The following is a 14,236-nucleotide window of genomic DNA, read 5'->3' as shown; positions in this document are numbered from 1 at the left end:
TTCTGCAACTTCTAGCATTAGATAAGTCGAATTCTATCTCGTAGAAACATCAAGGTATACCAATTTTGTACAATCAATTTTCTCATTCTTTATACACTTTTTGAATTTCTCCATTTTTGCAGGAGATGATATGACATACTTAATTGCATTGCGCACCCTTGTAATTGAATCATTACAATATTTTAGCCTATCATTTACAATGAGGTTCATTATACGGGCACAATACCTGATGTAAATATACTTCCTTTTAAACAAATGTCCTCCCACAAACTTGCTGCTCCAAATAGGATAGATTTTGATTAAAGCTGTTTCTATAATCTTTTACTTTCTGTTGGGTAACTTAAAGATATTTTTTGTATTTGTTCAACCATAACCTTAATTTTGTGTAATTCAATAAATTCTTCTACGGATTGATAACACAGATATCAATATCTCTATGATATCAATTTGCATTACTCCTGTTGTTTGCTTAAATCACTCGGTAACCAACTTACTTCGAGGGAAGTAATCCTCTAGAGAGAGAGAGAGAGAGATGAAATAACTGTTTTGATTATAATTTTGCATGTCTTGCAAGGATTTCGTCTTTCTACATATACTGATTAAATATTACTCACTAGTGGGCCAAGGCCCAACACAATTAAAACAACAATTAAAACAAAAGGCAAACACACAGTTAAAAATAACCCAGTGAACCCACAACCCACAAAAGGCCGAATAAAAGTTAAAGAAATAGGCATGGACGTACACATAACTAACAGAGCTGAGCCCAATCCCTTAACCCTTTAATAACACAAACCAAGGCCCACAGTGACTCTGGTCTACTCCGGTAGATGCATTGGATTGGGACAACAATTCAGAGTGCATGTTAAGATGCAAATTGTGGAAAAGCTCAGAACTGTGAATGAAAGCATTGTCGCCATCTCCCTCAAGTAGAAGTTCTATTCTAATTTCCTTTTTTCAAAGTAAAAAAATTGAAGAGTTCTTAATTTTGCCCTTTGAATCTATTTTTTCAAGTTGTGTTTTTTTTTTTTTTTCTTCTATCACTTTTAGGATTGTAATCGGTCTGGTCCAGTTTTTCCGATATATATAACATAGTATACATATTATAGTATATAATTATATAGTAATAATTATATAGTAATAATATATTGTAGTATATTATAATTGTATTATAGAATATAGTGATATATTATAATATATAACATAGTAATATATTATAGTATATTATAATATAGTGATATAGTATTATTATAACTATCAATACAATAGACCATAATGATAATATATAGTTATTTATATAGGATTTTAAGATATAATATTATTAATAAGTAATTTATCATATAATACCAAATTATTTTATATATAATTATATATATTTTATATATAATTATATATATTATATATATAAATTATATATAATATAAAAATATTTATATAATATAAAAAATTAATATATATATATATATATATAAATATATACATGAACCATTTCGGTTGAGTTCCGTATTATAAAAAGGAAAATTGAAACCCGATCAATTTTAAATGATTTTGAGAAAAAAGGAAACGGGTACCAAACATAACCGAAGCCAATACCCATTTTCACCCCTAACCACTTTCTCGCTCAATATTAGATAAAGTTTTAATGTGAAAGAATAGTGCATTATCTTTAAAAAAATGTGAGACCTTACCATTAAAAAATAGATTTTTTATTTAAGTCTCGGATTTGTTTATTTTTTCAAGTAGAGTGTGCAAGACATGCAGACTATGAGAATGTATAAATTAATTTTTTTTATTTTTTTATTTTTGGTTTCAATTAAAACATAGACGTTGAAGAGGATTCTTAGTTCCCATCATTTTTATTTTGTTTTTTTTTTCATGGTTTTTTTTTCTTTTAATGTTTAAGAATTCGATAAAATGTTCCCTCATGTCACTACAAGAAATTTAATTTTTAGGGACAAAATTTCTTAGGGACGAAATTAATTTCGTCCCTAAAAGTACTTTTCTGAGACGAAATTTTTTTAATTTCGTCTCAAAATATAGAAAACCTTATAAATCCGTTCGAACTAAAACATAGTAGTTCAAACTGGAGATTCTGAGACGAATTAGGTCGTCTCCAAAAATCTATACCGTTGGAACTAATGAAATTTAATTCGAACAGAAAATTAATTAATTCGAATGCAATATTATTTGTTCGAATGAGTATTAACGTGTTCGAACGGTATTATTTAATTGAAAAGATATATTGTTAAAATTGTAAGAATATATATTTTTTCTATTAATTTTTTATCATTTCCAAAGTAAATAAAAAGTTTTATATATTATATATTATGATTTACAATGAATTAAAATATTTACAAGTGCATAAATTAATTTTATGTAATTAATTTAAAAATATTTTAGTTAACTAAATATTAATTTAAAGATAGTGTCATTTTTTCAATTATTGTGAACACTAAGTATAATGAGAAGAAAATATAATTAATAATAAAGAGGCTAACAAACACTAAAAATAAAAACTATACTGCATTAATTACATTCCAAAATGAGTTAGACGTTCTATACAACATAAAAAAAGTAAAAAAATTACTAACAATATTTATTTATTAGATAAATCAAAATCCTCCTGTAAAGTTTGCAAGCATCCTTCTAGGTCCTTAAACTTCTCCATCATGGGCTGAATGAAGTTCCTCAATAAAATGTTGCGGTGCTCCACCAATATAGCTCGTACCTCATCCGGAGTAGCCGCAGCAGGGTGTCTCTCAATAGGGGCAGCAGTAGTAGAAGCTGGATCAGTAGGTGGAGGCTGATCCTGTAGGACTGCACGAGTCTTCGGCAAGTGACCCTTGCTCTTATTGAATGTGATGTTGTTAACGGGCCCCATCTGTGGCGACCTCCGCTCAGTCAAAGTCACTGTAACCCCTGAATGGAGTAAGAGGTTAGATATCAAAAGGGCAAATGGTAGACTACCTCCACCCGAATAGCGTGACTCTGTGTGAATGCGGAGGAAGAAATATAATGCCAGATCAATCAGCTCCCCCTGTGCTAACCGTAACAAAAATCTGGCCCGCTCGATCCCAAAATCAGTCTTGTATTTTTTTGGATCAATGTTATACCCGACAATCAAATTAAGCATTCTGAAAAATGCTATAAGTCTGCCTGTCGGATCACTTTACTGCCATCATATGGAGGAGCCTCAAGATCTCGCACTAGGTTACGAACCTGATCGTCTGTGAGACCATCATCAGGTACCTGATCACCGCTCTCACTATCATCTGAGCTAGCATCCAGCTCTGCAATCTGTATATCCGACGCTGGCGATGAGGATGCGACTGTTGTATCCTCTCCAGATGGTGCAGTCGCTGCTCTCGCTGCTGCTGCTGCAGGATAGGCACCAGACTCTCGCCGCAAATCTAGAAACTTAGCAATAACGCGGGGAGAGAATATAATACTCACACTCCGGACTACTAAGTTATAGTATAGAGCATCACCAGACTGCTCACCCATGGCACGGTAAAACTCACCGACCATCTCAGCATATGCTGTGCCCCTCTGTCGACAGATCGGGATCCATCCACGATCGGTGATGATGTCATGTATGCTCCGCCCCTCCCAAGTAAGGTCACGAAAGTCACTGGTATAGGCCTCACGGCCGGCTGAGAAGGAGCTACGGAGGTACTTTCGACTGTTTGGGGTCTGGAACGTTTTCTTCCACTGCTGCTTGCCATTAGTATACTGTTGATATATAAAATATATATGTGATCTAATTAAAGTGAATTCGAGGAATGATGATGTTGTGCTGTCATGTTTGACAACTGCTATTCGAATGGCCTTTAATTCCATTCGAATTAAATTATATTCATTCGAATGAACATAAAATTAATTCGAATGACCTCAGATAACTCCATTCGAATAAAATTATATTCCATTCGAATGAACCTAAATTTAATTTGAATAGACTTGACTTTCATTCGAATGGAATTTATATTCATTCGAACGGACCTGAGCCAAACAGACATAGCTGAGTTGACTCAGTCCCGAACTGACACATTCATTTTTCACAAGGAATCTAATATTTTAATCGGTAGAAATGATTTAGGAGTAAATCTCCATCATTTCTACCGATCAACGTTGTGTCATTTGGCCCCAAAACAACAAAATGGGGCCAGATTGATTCAAAATCCAACCCCCCCAAAACTAACCAAAAAACTAATAAAAATAAAACTCATTTAACCCATACCTCTTGTTCTAGGAGATTTGAGGAGTTGGTCGGAGTTGGTGGCGGCGTTGTGGCTACTAACGGCGGAGGAATCGAAGAGTAAGTTCAAATGAGAGGAGGCACGAAATGAATGGAGAAGAAACTGGTTTGCGGCTTAAATAACGTAATTTCCTTCGAATGGAAGTATAATCAGCTCAAGCTAAAAGGATATAAGTTCGAATTAAAAGGGTATAAATTCGAATGAATTATATAATACTTCATAAAAATATATATATAAGTACAAGAGGTAAAACAATACGTTTTTTATATTAATAATATTAGTAATACGTTTTATTAGTATTAGTACTAATAAAAAATTTCTCACTAGTATATATAATATATATTAGATAACTATATATAGATAGTATAGAGTTTTATATAAAATGTTTGAACAATTTCAATTAATGATGTCCCAAAACCCTATACCACCACTACCACCACAATCATAATTCATTTGGTTTTTTTTAATTGCCTTTAATATTTATGATGTTTGTAAATATTTGAACAATTGATGTATATAGATTACAATTTGATGTATATAGATTACAATTTGTATTAGTATCAATTTCATTTTGTTTGATCAATAACGTTCGAATGGTAAATTACCATTTATGCATACATTCGAACAAAACCATATCAATTCGAACCAAAAAATTCCCATTCGAACAAAAATATACCCATTCGAACTTACCGGGAAATAAATTCATGCGTTCATTCAAACAATTAAATACTCATTCGAATAAATTCATTTCTAAAAGTCCATTCGAACAGAAGATTTCTGTAAATAGATTATTTGTTCGAATAGTTAATATTTTTCTTCAAACTAAAGTCACTTACGAACTTGTTTGTTCGAACGGACTTGGTCAGATATGGTTATTAGTTCGAATTAACATTTCATGTTGTTTGAACAAAAATATTTTCGTTCGAACTTGATTCTGAGACGACATTTTTTTTTCTCAGAAAAAATTTTTCGTTCGAATGGTTTCGACCAATTCCGCCCAATTTCGTCCCTAAAAATACTTTTTGTCTCCGAAAACTTTTTGAGACAGCCTTTTTGAGACAAAATAGAGATGAAATTTTTTCGTCTCCCAAAACTTTTAGGGACGAAATTTCCATTTTTTGAGACAAAATTTTTTGTCTCAAAAAATCATATCTCTTGTAGTGTGTTATTCTTCCATTTCAGTTACAGCTGTTTCATATCATTGTGGAAGCTGACTCTTTTTTATATGTACGTTGGCTTAATGACCATACACAACCTCCCTGGCAGTATTTTGAAATTTGAGAAGATATTTTAGTCACTCACTGTTGTATGCAATTTGAGATCTGCCATATATAAAGAGAAGGAAATGGGATGGCGGATGGACTTTCTAAACTTGGAGTTGAGGGATTCTCAACACAGCTCCCTAAGAGACTACTTGGATTATACAAACTTGAAAAAACCGGTATGCCATGTTTGCTTTCCTATATTTTCTAGTTAATATCCCATGCTTTTCTTTAGAATCTGTATAGGTTTATTTTGATATAGGAGTTCTTACGACTTACGAGGCCTTAGTTTTTGGATTTGTAACCGGTAAGGCCTTTTTAGACAAGGCATTCCTTGCAATAATTGAGAGTTATTAATAAAATTAAATTATCCTTCGCTTTATTAAAAAAAAATGTTTAAAAATTAACTATTAATGAATTTATATTTTTTTATTTATTTTCTTAATGGTTAAGGATGTTTAAAAAATGCTTAAAAAAAAAAAAAAACTCACTTGTATTAGTGTACATAGTTGCTGGGCATATTTAGTAGTCAACAAATATAGGTGAATTCCAATTTCTCGAATGAGAATAGTTTGTTGTTAAGGAAGAATTGGAAACTGCTGCAATGGATGCAAGAGTGGAGCCTGAGTCCTTAAGTTAAGCTCACTGCACTGCCAGTTCAAAGGAATACTCTGGATATGGCTGAGGTGGATCACTTGACAGGTGACAAATATGGAATTCGGAGATCTTTGTCATTTATTTATCACAGTACTTATTTTATTTTATTTTGTTTCCATGTATAGCATGAGTGATTATTGTACAGCTGAAGTTTATATATACATGATACTGGTAAACGAGAAATACAGAAATTCTATAAATAAAATCATTTTGTATTAAAATACTAAGATCATAAGAGATTGCACTGAAGCATTTATTAAAATTTCTCAAAATCTGTGCCATAAAAATCATAACTTAAAATCTCTGTACATGATCTAGGCCACCGTCAGACTAAGTCCTATCCAGCAACTCTACTTTCACAAGTATTTTGACCTAGGATGGTTTAAAAACTTAAAAAATAAACTAAAATGAGTCTGTGACTGAGTAAGAAACTCATCAAAATTTAAACATACTTAACATAAGATCTTCATAAAATATTTCATATTGAGAATTAAAATTATGACTGATTATATTGATGCTTATGCTATGCTTGATTGATTTACTTGAATTAATTTACTGATCTAATTTATTTAACTGATATGAGTGGCCAACACACTTAACCCTGTGTGCAAGGTTATGCACTAGTCCCATATCCCCCGGCCGCAAAGGGAGCACTGATAGTATCAAGGTTATGGTGGACCATGCTTGAGTCCGAGACTTGCACATACATCCTAAAACTACATTGGTACAATGCATCTGAATTTCCATCTGATTGTACTAATCTGATCTTATCTTGCACTTGATCTTAAGAAAGCTTACATGTCTTATACAATGTGATATGTATAAGATGTATAATACATACTATAATATGCGGAATGAAATATAATGAATCACGTGCTTGCAAATACCAGGACGTGCATGGTATATAAATATTGACTTCCCGAGAACAGACTTTAATAATAATATATATAACTAGCTAATGGGGTTGCTAATCCTAATTAATGATCAGGCTACTTACTTTGTAGTGTTGCTTTCGAAACCTCACTTCATAACATGATACCTATACAGTATACTGTGCGTTACTAAATTTAACTCTTACAATTTATTATAGTAATTTGGTTTTAAAAATTATACTTAATAGTTTAAATCCCATAAATATTGCTTGTTAGTGTGAATTTACCTCATCCCTTTAGAACAAAATCCAAATAATAAAACCCAAATGCAAAGCTTAAAGGACGTTGACATGTTTATGGCATCTACGTAATAATATTTAAAGAGTTTTGTTATATATAGTTAGTTTTGTATATTTTTTATACACTTTATTGAGATGATTGATCAAAATATTCATTTTCTATTAAAAAAAATACAGATAATCACATTAGTTGAGTGTATAAGAAATAAATAAAAATAACTTAACTAAAAATTTTTGATATTTAAAAGACTTTAGGATGCTCTCTGGAAAAGAAACTACATGGTGGGGTAAGTGGCATTATAGTAATATACAAAGAAATAAATGTGTCATAAAGGAGCATGTGTGGCAGAAAATAAGTAGCTGGAAATCCTCTCTTTTAACTCAAGCTGGAAGGGAGATACTCATTAAATCTGTCTTACAAGCCATGCCAACTTATACTATGAGTGTGTTTAGATTGCCAAAAAAGTTATGTCACGACATCACAAGCCTAATATCAAGATTCTGGTGGGGAAGCAAAGATAAGGAGAGAAAGATACATTGGAAGAGCTGGAGCACAATGGGAAAACCAAAGAATGAGGGTGTTATGGGGTTCACGGACTTGGAGTGATTTAATAAAGCCTTACTTGCCAAACAATGCTGGCGCATGATGCAGTTTCCCTCCTAGTTGGTTGCCCAAATTTTTCAAGAAAAGTACTACAAACAGAAGAATATCATGGACTCTAAACTAGATAGGGGGCCATCTATGATTTGGAAGAGCTTATGGTCAGTCATTGGGTTGTTGAAAGAAGGACTAAGGTGGAGACTGGGCAATGGTCAACAGATAAGGATTTGGAGGCATAAATGGCTCCAATCTCCAACTACTTTCTGTGTTCAATCTCAAGTAAGGGTGTTAGATCAAGATGCTTCAGTTCATATGCTTATTAATAGTGATGGTCATGGCTAGAACAAAGAACTCATAACAGAAATATTTGAGAATGAGAAAGCTGAGCACATTTGTAACTTACCAATGAGCCATTTTGGAAATCCTAATAAATGTTAATGGGGGTATACAAATGATGGGACTTATACCGTGAAAAGTGGATATTACGTAGCACTAAAACAACAAAGAATGAGGGAGGGTAAATCATCAGTAGCGAGTGGTTTAGAGAAATGTTGGAAGAGGATGTGGAGCCTAGAGATTCCAGAGACAATGAAACATTTTTTGTGGAAAGCATGTCAAAATGTTCTGCCCACTACGATGAATCTTTATAAGAAACAAGTTCTTAAGGACCCCATGTGTATGATCTGTAAGGTAGAGGAAGAAACGGTCACTCATTGGCTGTGGAGGTGTATTGCAGCTAATGATATTTGGGTGGACAACACTAGTCTAGTTCAGAAATGGAGTGTGAATGAAAGTGAGTTCATGGAGCTATGGAAGAGACTTTCAGACAGTTTGACAGAAGCTAAGTTGAAATGGGTAGATGTTGCTATGTGGAGGATTTGGTTAAGAAGAAACAATTTCCTGTTTCAAGGCAAGATGGCGGATCCTAGAAATATAATCCAAGGTACTAATCAATTACTGGTGTTGTTTCATGAAGCACAGGACAAAAGGCAGGGGGTTCTCAAGGGGGATTCGCAAGGCCTATAGCTCAAAGATGAATGAGACAAACTAAAGGCTTTATTAAAGCTAATTGGGACGCAGCAGTGGATGAAGGTGAAAGGCAAATGGGAATTGGTGTGATTGTGCGCGATCATGAAGGAGAGATATTGGCAACTTTGTTTGTTAACAAGCCATTCCATTCCAAACCAATTTTAGCTTAATGTTTTGCTTTGTGTAGAGCCATGGAACTTTGTAATGAGCTTAACTTCAGTAATGTTATTTTTGAAGGTGATGCATAGGTAATTGTGAAGGCAGTGAATACAAAGGGTGAAAATTGGCTTTTGTTGGGACAAGTTGTGGAAGATATAAAATAAATGCTTCAAAGGAGGGAAAATTGGAGATTGTCATGGATCCCAAGAATAGCAAATTGTGTGGCACATCAGTTGGCTAAATTAAGTATTTGTTATGAGAGTGAGATTGTAATAAACGAGAAGGGTCCTGAGATTATCTCAAGTAATATCTTGTTAAAAAAACTTTGTAATTGATCAATTTTATCAATGATATGTTCTTTAAAAAAAAAAAAAGAAATAAACGTGGATGGTTTATGAACCTACACTAATTTCCTTCGAAAAGTAAGCTGGACTATGTGGAGCCAAGAGAAAACAAAGGGCAAGAATGTAATTGATATTAAAATTCCCCGAGAAATTACAGCATTATTAGTATTCTACAATTTTCTACAACGCACTAATACAATAATATTATCTTAAATATTTATTTAGCTTTGATTTTGATTTAATGTGTTTAAAATTTAAAAAAAATATATATATTTTATTAAAAAGTTGTAGAAAAATTATAAATGAATGGTATGGCAGCCATACTATGGCTATCATTGCTCCAATTCTCCTTTTGCTTTAAGGAAGCCAGACGACACTTTTGACAAGGGACTGACAGCAACCATCACTAAGTATGTGATGTTAAAAGAGAACAGCAGAGAAGAAGTACAGTGGTGTTCGGCAAAGAGAGAGAGATTAACATAGAGGGCTCATCCAGAGGGAATGACTGAGCGATGACTCCAACGGGACAGAGACTCACAAAAGGGAGCGGCTTAAAGTGGCGGGTCCAATCTTTAAATTCTAAAATGATTTCAACACCATTAATAAATAATAAATGAGATTTGATGTGATTATTTAGTCGAGTTAAAATTTTTAGACAATTTTAATAACTTATTGCTCCTAAACTTATCTAATATAAATCATTAAATATAAATTATACTCAATAAAAATTATCAATATTTTGACTTTAAAATTATTTGGTTAGGTCGTTACATCATGATTTTAAGTTCTTAGTATGAAAAATTTTATGAAAATTTTATATTTATTATGTTCACATTGTGAAGATTTTTTTTTTATTGAATTTTCGATTCATTTTAATTCTATTTCATAATTTTTAACTACCCAGATAAGGATGATGATCAATACGAGTAGGCAAACAAGAATTAGATGGAACAGTTGGATTTAATTATTTATTTTGTTTGATTTATTAGTTCTGAAATTTCATATCTGGCTATATATATGTAAACACGTGACACTCCTAACATTAGGGAATGGGCTGTGATAATCACGTCCTTTGCCGGTAGGTGTATGTCATCGCAACTGGAGGGGTGCCTTTATCCCCTGCAGTTGGCGCCCCTCCAGTACTTGGGCTTGCTTTGGATAATAAAATCCCATTAGCACAGTCACTCTGCAAGCAAGGAGTATATGGTATACCCACCTTTAGAGGATCGTGTTCTCCAATCCTGAGTAAGTATGATAATTGTTACCATTGATCATAAATCATATCCCACATTAAGGAAAGGACAATATACTCATCCAAGGACGATAATCCTTTCCTTTGTGAATGACTCACACTCCTGATAATCGGGATCTCAAGATTGAAGGAAAAGATAATACTATTATTTAAATAATACTTATTTCTATATAAAAGGTCGATGGTGGTAAATTTGATGTAAGTTTCTATAGATCTTTCATAATGAATGGTTCTCTCAATCTTTCATACTAACTTGAACATCAGAGGTGCATTAGGCACACTGGACCACACGTACATCGTTTCTTGGTGCAAGTTAGTTTGGTTCAATCACCTAGTCGAGTTCACATTTCGACTTTGTCATTAAAGCACATGATATTTCCATGAAATTAAGAATTAAGAATTAATTTTATTGTTATTAAGATATTTAAATTTTGTAATGATCTAAAGATCGATTATCTTCTTCCTTCTTTATGATTGCTGAGTCATATTTTATATGTCAACTTCTTTTATTCCTGATGAGCTGCTTCCAATAAACTAGAAGGAGTTAATTTTTATCCAACGACAACATATAATATACCATAAAGTAAGTTCAAAGCTGATGATATTATCGCACGCGACATAATTACAATGGGCCGGCCGGTAATGATTATGGTTCCGACTACTTTTCAAAATGCAAAATTCCAAAATGTAAAGGGAGATATTTTTTTGAAAAGTTGTAGAGAAATTGTAAATGAGTAGTTGTTTTATCATTTTCCAAATACAAAAGGATGATTTGGAATCTCAGGGCATCTGCTTTAGACAGAAAAACAAATGATTAGACCCCAACAGGATTAATTAAATTATTTGGGTCATGAATGTCTTCTACTACTGAAGTAGCGATAAAGAAGGAATTCCAAGGCATATTTGAGTCGTGTGGCGGTCATAATTTCTGCAAGACTGATCGTCAGTGATCTTTCGGAGACTCCAAGATCAGACTAAGAAGTCGACAGTTAACTTTAGTGAAAATCCCTCCTCCAGTCCAGCGTCGTAAGTATAAATTACATAGCTGTGTACATCATGATGAGAGTAATGAAGCCGTACTTGTCAGTTCATAAGAGCTGTTTTCTATAATTAAAGATCTAAATCTACTGTATTCTAGTTTTTTTGGCTCTGTTTTCTACTTCCTATTTAATGAATTTAGGCTCCGATTTTTAAATCAGTAATAACATTGAATTAAATTATATATAAGTGAAGGCGGGATGGAAGATCCAAACCAAAACTTTATTATTCGCAGCAGATAAGATACATTGCTGACATAAAACACAAAACGACAAACTTTGTTGGATAATTTGTTCTTCATGAGTCTTAGAGTATTAATTAGCCATATGTCTGTGTTATCTAAATTTTGTTTAAGATGTGAAAAAATTGGTAAATTTATATTGGGATAGCCAAGTATATATAAAAGCCATCTGAGTTGAGCTATAATAATAATGAAATGAGATAAGTTTAAATAAGAAAGTTCTTTCTGTCTGTATATTGTTATTCTCTCACTCCTGCACGGGATAAGTAGTAATATTAATTTTCACTGCAACTCCTGATGATCTCACAATTCTTGGGTTTTTATATATTTTAATTTCTAGAACGTTGTTGGATAAAAGTATGAGCTAGTTTCGTACATATTTTGCTCAACGGATTTTTTAGATTTTGATGTATAGGTTTATGAAAATGAAGATAAAAACAAAAGTTAATTTATTACATACAGAAAGACGGTCAATCCAATTAGGGGTGTGCTCCGATTCCGACTTCGTCGGAAATGGAACTCCGACTTCTGATTCCGACTTTTGTCGGAATCGAAATAGAGCTCCGATTCCGATTTCGAAAGGAATCGGAGTCCGACTCTGTTCGGAAGTCTGAATTCCGACTTCCGAAATCCGAACATGAGTCAGAATTCCGATTCCAGTCAGAATTCAAAATTCTGATTGATGCTAGAATTCCGAATTCCGATTGGTGCCGGAATTCTGAATTCCAACTTCTTTAATATGATAGGTTTTATCTTATTTTAAATTTAATTATATACTAATTTATGTATTAGTTTAATGTGATTAATTAAAAAGTAAATTTTAACTTGAAATAATATTAATTTAAATTTTAAATATAAAGAAATCAGTATTTATATGTAGATTAATACACGACTCTGCTTATAATTTATATGTAGTAAAATTCTTAGATTAAAAATATAGTTCTTGATCAGTTTTATTTAAATTTTTTTTATAATGAAGTCAGTCTTTTTATAAAAGACTTGAATTTGTACTTTTGAAATTAGTACATAGCATTTCTCTTTTACCATTTATGATTAATTTACTAATTAAGGAGACTTGCATTATGGGAGATATAGTACTTATATATATAAGTACTATATACAGTCCATAAGAACAAACATTTTGATTCAACCAAAAAAGAAACATCATTTGCAGCATCGTAGTTGGTCATTTGAATTACCTGAAATTAAGATAAAAAAAAATTCAATCAATAAATGTAACCAAATATTGATTCAGAAAATTGAACACAGTAAAAGTAAAATTTAAATACCATTAATACCAAGGACGGAATAAGTTAATTCTGATATCAACTTATCTTTATCCATACTCCATCAGTCATCAGCAACTATACTGGGGTTCACAATTACATCTGTGAAATGATAAAAAAATATAAATTAAATAAATTAGTATAATCATAAAAACAATTAAAATAATCAATAATAAAAAAACAAGTAAAATAAGGTTACCATCTTCAAGTCTATAGCTCTCATCGTCAATGCCAATGCTATCTAGTCCAAGGGGTGTATCACTGATCTAGTTCTGTGTGCAAACGAGGGCCTCCACAGTTGACGGTGACAAAGAACTCCGAAAAGCATCCAACACTCGACCTCCAGTGCTAAACGCCGACTCAGATGCAACCGTCGTAATAGGAATGGCTAGCACATCTCGGGCAATACGGGAAAGGATTGGATACTTGACGGAATTAGCCTTCCACCAAATGCATATCTCAAATGCAGGACTAGGTGCCTAGACCTCTTCCCTAAAATACCGTTCAACCTCTGAAGTACACCCCATAATATTCTTCGATGCAACGAGCTGATGATACTCATTCATGATGTCGTAATTCCTACGGCATCGAGGCAATGCACCTACTGGGCTAAAGTCATCAGAGGGAGGTGTCGGAGTCACGTGTGAGGTACCCGCTGAAGATGAAGGCTGTCAACTATTTTTGTAATGGAAGTACAAGTCATCGAGATCAGTTTTAAGTGATGTAATAAACGATGCAACCTTCATTGCCCCAAGGACGGAATTTGCCCAATATTCTATCATGGCCAACTTGATTCGGGGGTTAAGGATCACAGCCACAAAGAGTAATCTATTTATCTTCTCAACTTGCCCCCAATATTTATTATATTTGGACAGCATCCTCTGAGCCATACCAGATAGAAGTCCGCTAGGGTCATCACAACCATCTTCCAAGTGGTGGT

The 14,236-nt window shown here is 33.0% G+C and overlaps 1 long non-coding RNA gene across 1 annotated transcript; it reads right to left on the bottom strand.

The window, feature by feature from the left end:
* Nucleotides 1–13,126: 13,126 nt before the first annotated feature.
* LOC122294067 lies at nt 13,127–13,647 on the bottom strand. Its single transcript, XR_006237480.1, has 3 exons — nt 13,496–13,647; nt 13,300–13,398; nt 13,127–13,209 (listed from the first exon to the last, which is right to left on the bottom strand). It is a non-coding gene; the product is annotated as an uncharacterized LOC122294067 (long non-coding RNA).
* Nucleotides 13,648–14,236: the final 589 nt, after the last annotated feature.

Source organism: Carya illinoinensis, chromosome 14 (genome assembly GCF_018687715.1).
Source record: "Carya illinoinensis cultivar Pawnee chromosome 14, C.illinoinensisPawnee_v1, whole genome shotgun sequence".
Classification (NCBI taxonomy): domain Eukaryota; kingdom Viridiplantae; phylum Streptophyta; class Magnoliopsida; order Fagales; family Juglandaceae; genus Carya; species Carya illinoinensis.
This window is presented reverse-complemented; position numbering and strand designations above follow the sequence as displayed.